We start from the raw sequence: 6,000 nt of genomic DNA, 5'->3' as shown, positions 1-6,000 counted from the left end.
ATCAAGAGTAAACTATTACAGAGTTAGAATTCGGTTCTTTTCTACTTTGTTAAAAGGACAAGGATTTTCCTCTTGCTTTTCTGATATAAGGAGACTTGTTTATTCTTCAAGCAATTTGGTGAAGTATATGTTTTTCTCCCTTCAGAATTTGGCAATTCTTTTTTTAAAATATATTTTTATTGATTTCAGAGAGGAAGGGAGAGGGAGAGAGAGAAGAGACCTCTGCTCTCTGTCAGAGAGGCGATAAGGCCTGAGCACAGGAGATGGTGATGGTGTCTAGAGGTCACATTCCCTGAGTGTGAGTAGGGCTTGTAACCTGGTGGAGACAAACTGTAATAAATTTTAGTATTATTGGGGCAAAAGCTAGAATGACAAGAATTATGACAAATGGTTCAGTGGAAGGAGAAAAAAATGTTAGTTCTCACTAATTCCAATCAAAGGATGGGAGAAAAAAGAAACATTAGTTTGGAGGGTTGTAGTAAAATATTTAAGAAAACTAGAAAAAAATAAGGATCCAGTTCAATCCATAGGTGAAAAATAAAAGTTTGAAGACAATTACTTGAATTAGAGACTAATATTAACAACTATGTATTATAGTCTGTTGAAATACATTCCCTCCCCCCTTAAAATCACCCTCATTTTTATTAAGGAGCTAAATTAAGACCAGTTTATTTACTGTAATAAGTCCAGTTTCAATTTGGCCTGATTGTTTGCATGAGCACAGTAAGGATAGTAGTTGATTATTTAGGCTCTTTAAATATACTTTGTTGGAATCTCACGATTGAGCCTTAATTCGCCCCCAGGACAAAGAAGCTGAGCCCCAGCTGCCATCGGGTTTCCTGCAATGCCTGTAGGCTTGGGCATTCCTCATTCTTGAGGCTCCTTCCTTGCCACCTCTCAGGAAAGCAACCTTCGTTCCTCACCTGGAGAGACTGCCGTGAACCAAGCAAGGCACCAGGCTTTCTCCAAGGGGCTCTTATTGGCTTCAAAGTTAGTCTTCATTTTTTTAAGGCTTCTGGAGACATCCATAATGTAGACATGTCTCTCTCAGACATGACAGTCCATCCAAAGTCTTGGTTAATAAAACCACAATTGGAAACTGGTCTTATTGAATTAATGCAAAGAAACGTATTGCCATGACTCACTCATTAAGAATTGCCAAGCTCTAGCTGGTTTGGCTTTGTGGGTAGAGCATTGGCCTGTGGACTGAGGGTCCCAGGTTCGATTCCCAGTCAGGGCACATGCCTGGGTTGTGGGCTCAATCCCCAGTGGGGGGCATGCAGGAGGCAGCCAATCAATGATTCTCTCTTGTTATTGATGTTTCTACCGGATACGAAGGAAAGCTTCATCCCTCTTCAGCAGGAAGCAGCTATAGAAAAGACCCTGCATCCCCTTTCTCTGAAAGAATCCAGAGCCAAGATCCTTGAGGGGGTGAGTCGAGGAGGCAGTTAGACAGACATGAGCAGAGCAAGAATGATGGGCCAGGTACTGAAGGTCAACAGGGTGGAAAGCCCCAGGTGCCTAGCAACGGACAAATAGAGGGTGGAACCTTACCCCCACAGCCTATCACTGGCCATGCAGTGTGGACCCCTGTACTTTCCTCCCTAGAGATAACATCTAGGCTGTGGTTGTATTTCAGCTCCAGGAGAGCAACAAAGCCAGCCACCGACTCAGGACCAGCTCATTGGCCCTGGTGCTGGCCAGTCAGTGGTGACCACAACTCTGAAAACTGCTAAGTATTCTATGGAGATCTTCCCCTGGGACCACCCCTAAATCTCCCCACTTAGAGCCCTTAGGACAGAGGACCCAGGGAGCTCTCCCTCCAGGGAGCACTCGGCGCTTTCCCTTCCCTCCCCCTACACCTTTGCGAGTCACCATTAGCTTCTTCACTCGCAAGCTCCAAGGGTCCTTCGTCTATATCTGTTTTCCTCAGCCCATTTCTTCTAGGAATTACTTTTCTACCTCTGGGATTTACCCAATAAATGTCCCCTAACAGTCTGGGTTTGGGCTCAGAATCCTTTCCCAGCCAGAACCCCAGCATTGAGGTTGCTGAATCCAGGTTTGGTCTGACTCCACCCGTCAGACACCAGGTGCCCTTCCCACTGCCTACAGCATAAGGAAAAAGAACGTGTTCCATGGAGAAAGCCTAGGATACATCAAGTGAAAACTTTGTCAGAGAACCATATGTTTGGTATGACTGCAATTCTGTAAAAAACAAAATATTTTTTAATACATACAAATGCAGAGAAAATAGAACAGTAAGATATACACTAACATATGGATGATGGTTTCATTTGGAGAAAGGTATAGCTTTCACATTTTATACAGAAGTTAAAATGGTACTGAATGTTGACTGCGGAGACAAAGCAATAATTTCAGATGCCAATAGAACGTGAACGTGCAAAAATCACAAAGGAAATGTTTGAGAACCAGTTTCATGTATTTTGAAAGCGCAGAAGCAGCGGACCTGTGTGGGGCTCCTTTCGCGATGGCACTGCCAGGGACAGAGGGGGTGCGGCTGGCGGTGAACTCCTGGAGGAGGGGTTCAGGGGGCCTGGGACAGCCAAGCGGAGCAACAGCCACAGCACAGGCTCGCCCCGCCCCCGCCGCGCCCCAGCCCGTCGCCCGGCTCCTGCGGTTTCCAGCTGACGTCGCGGTGCGGTGCCTCGGAGAAGTCACTCGCTAGGCCCCTCTGTCCTTTATGAACCTCTTTGCCCCGCCTCGCGGCTTCCAAATACCAGTTATCAGTAATACTGTCGGTGTTAACAGTTCCTGAGAAAACTTCTAAAAGCACTTTTTAACATTAAGCGTTGGTAAGGCATTAGGCTCAGATATTACTAGGAAATAAGGGGGTGAAAAAAAACATGTGTCAGAAGTGGGATTCGAACCCACGCCTCCATTCGGAGACCAGAATCCCCAACAGGGAAGCAGAGCTTGAGTCTGGCGCCTTAGACCACTCGGCCATCCTGACACTGGCAGCAGAGGGTGAACTTCTTACTAAAGTAAACGCGGGACTGGCGTCCCTGCCGCGCTCCACGGCGCTAGCGCCCGGGGGCCGGAGGGCGGCGCCGACCGTCACGAAGCCGCCGCCGCGGGGGGAGGAGGCTTGGTGGGAGCGGAAGGCCGGTGACTGCACAGAAGTGAGCGCGGGCGTCTTCAGGGCCTTCGACTGCCCCCCGCGAGAGGGGTGACCGCCCCGTGCCGGCGGGAGGGAGGGAAGCCGGGGCGCTGAGCCTCCCGGGGTTCTTCATCTGAACACGGTGAGGAGCAGCAACAGTGAAAGCACGTGGCCCCTATCTACGGCCCCGTGTTTCTCGTTTGTGTGCGGTTCTTTTGTGCCCAGAACTGCTTCGCGGCTCCAGAAGTTTCTCGGGCTCGGAAAGCGGCCGGGGCACGGACCCGGGGCCACCACGGCTTCTCGGGGCGCGGGCGAGGCCTGAGCGCAGCCCCGCCGCCCGCAGGGACCCCGCCCCGCCCTCGCGGAGCCCCGCCCTCGCGGAGCCGGAACTGAGCGGGAGCGGCCCTCGGAGCTGGCGGCGCCCCGGCTCGCCCGGCCCGGCTTCTGCTGCCGTCTTTGGGTCGTGAGTTCGGGAATGGAAACACCGATTTGGGAGTTTTAAGTAGATTTTGTCCCGATGGGTTATTTTCTGTATTTATGAACACAAAGGTGTTCTCTTCTCTTTCAGTGAGGTAAAGGTTAGGGCTCTTTTCTGCATGGAAAAGAAATAATTAATGTGTTATATTGTCAATCAGCGAGCTGAACAGAAGACGCCTGAACAAGCCAAATTAATGTGGAGTCTTTTATTACTTCCAGAGTCTGAGCAAAATCATGGAGGAAGCTTTTCCTTTTCATATTTTTCTAATGTCTTTGTCTCCTAAATATGGGGCTTCTGGTCCCTTTTGCAAGTTTTCAAAAGAGCCCTGTGTGTGCTTAGCGGGAAGCCTGTAGCCTTGAGTGCAGATACCAAAAGGCACCTGGTGTGGGGCAGCCAGGGCCGGCAGCGAGCGGCTGGCAAGGTCAGACAGTTGGGTCCCTATCATTAGAGCAAGGTGTTTTACAGAAGCCAATAACAGCAGAATTAATTCACAGAATTAGTTACAGAAGTCAATAACAGCAGAATTAATTCACAGAACAAAGGACCATCTATGTCTAGTGGAAATTTCAAACAGCACTTTTTACAAAATAGAGGTTATTATGCTTCAAATGTACTGTATTTTCTTTAAATTACTCCCAACATTGCCAGAGTAACCTCTTCAAATTTATAACTAGTGGCATTTTTTTTCTAATTGCAAAGTGCTGCAGATTTCCCATATTGAAATGGTATTGAAACTGGGTTATTTCTAATTTTTCATTTTCATGAGCAATACTCTAAAGAGCATTCTTGCTTGGAAAAATATTTTCAAATACCAACAATTATTTCCTCAAATTTCTAGAAGTGGAATCACTACATCAAAGTTTATCTAATTTTAAATGCTTTTAATAAATACAGTCCAATTACTTACCAAAAAATTTGAAGCTATTTAGGTACCCCAAACTAGATCGGCACAGAATACTATAAACAACAGTAAAACGGGTGAAATGGTGAGGCATTGTTATTCGCCTTTATTAATGAGGTTCAATATTCCTGTTTAAAGAGTTTTTGTTACCTAATTTGTATTGAGGTGTTCATCTTCCCTTATTGATATGTTAAGCTCATTATATGAAAGATAAACTTTTTCGGTAGTTTCCATTTACCATGAATCCAGACGTTCCTTTTACTAACAAGAATCCTATAAAGTCCCTTAACCATCTCATAAAAACTATGAGCTATAAAATTAACAAGGGTCGAATGTCAATCTTTAAAAACCAAACTGTGGCCCACATTTACTGACCTTATAAAGTTATCATGTGATACATTCACTTTTATTACTGGTCATTTTTTTGTCCCATCCTTATTTCTCTGTTCCTTTATGCATATTAAACTCCTGTTACCTTATTTCACTTTATGTGGTAAACAGCTTGAAGTCCTTTCTGGGATAAGGTCAGATGTAATTAAACATGCAAATATTTTACTATTCACTAACAATATTTACTGTGCAATAGGACTCGCCAGAGGTCATCCTTTTCATGAAAACATTTACAAGAGAAACTTTGAAAAGCCCTCTAAATTATCCTATATAATAAAAGCCTAATATTCTAAGTGTCTGGTTGTGTGGTCATCCGTTCAACCAATCAAAGCGTAATATGCTAATGATATGCTAAGGCTGTTCAACAGCTCATTATGACATGGACTGACCACCAGGAGGCAGACACTCCAACCAGTAGGTTCACTTGCTGCTGGGGTTTGGCCCATTGGGACTGAGCGAGACTGGCCCTGGAGCTCTCCTACGGTCCCTCCCCAGCCGTGATCATGCACTGGTGGGGTCCCTCAGCCTGGCCTGCTCCCTTTTACAATCTGGGACCCCTCGGGTGATGTCGGAGAGCCAGTTTCGGCCCAATACCGCAGGTCAGGCCGAGGGACCCCACTGGTGCACGAATTCATGCACCGGGCCCCTAGTTTTCAATAACAGGGGTGGGTGATAATTGAGGTGAAGCTGTAGTCAAAATGGGATTGGCATATATTGTTGTTGAAGATGAGACATGGTACTGAATATTTTCTTCATTTTTGTGTGTGCTTCAAGATTTCCAAAGTGCAGCTGCAATACAAGGTGGTGTGGGGGGGGTCATCCATAACCTCATCAAAAGCATCTGTTACTATCTACACTAATAAAAGAGTAATATGCTAATTAGACTGGGAGACCTTCCAGAGACCTTCCGGACAAGACCAGGGGCTTGGCCGGCCTGCAAACCACCCCCAAATGGCCCTCAGCCCCTTGCCCAGGCTGGCCACGCCCCCCAGTGGAAACCCCCCCAACCCCAAAGGGTGTGTGGCTAGCCTGAAAATGGCCCTCAGCCCCTCACCCAGGCTGGCCACGCCCCCTCCGTGGGGACCCCCACTTTGATGGGGGCATGGCCGGCCT

The sequence above is a fragment of the Cnephaeus nilssonii genome, assembly GCF_951640355.1.
Source record: "Cnephaeus nilssonii genome assembly, chromosome: 9".
NCBI lineage: Eukaryota > Metazoa > Chordata > Mammalia > Chiroptera > Vespertilionidae > Cnephaeus > Cnephaeus nilssonii.
Note: the sequence above shows the minus strand (reverse complement) of the source record.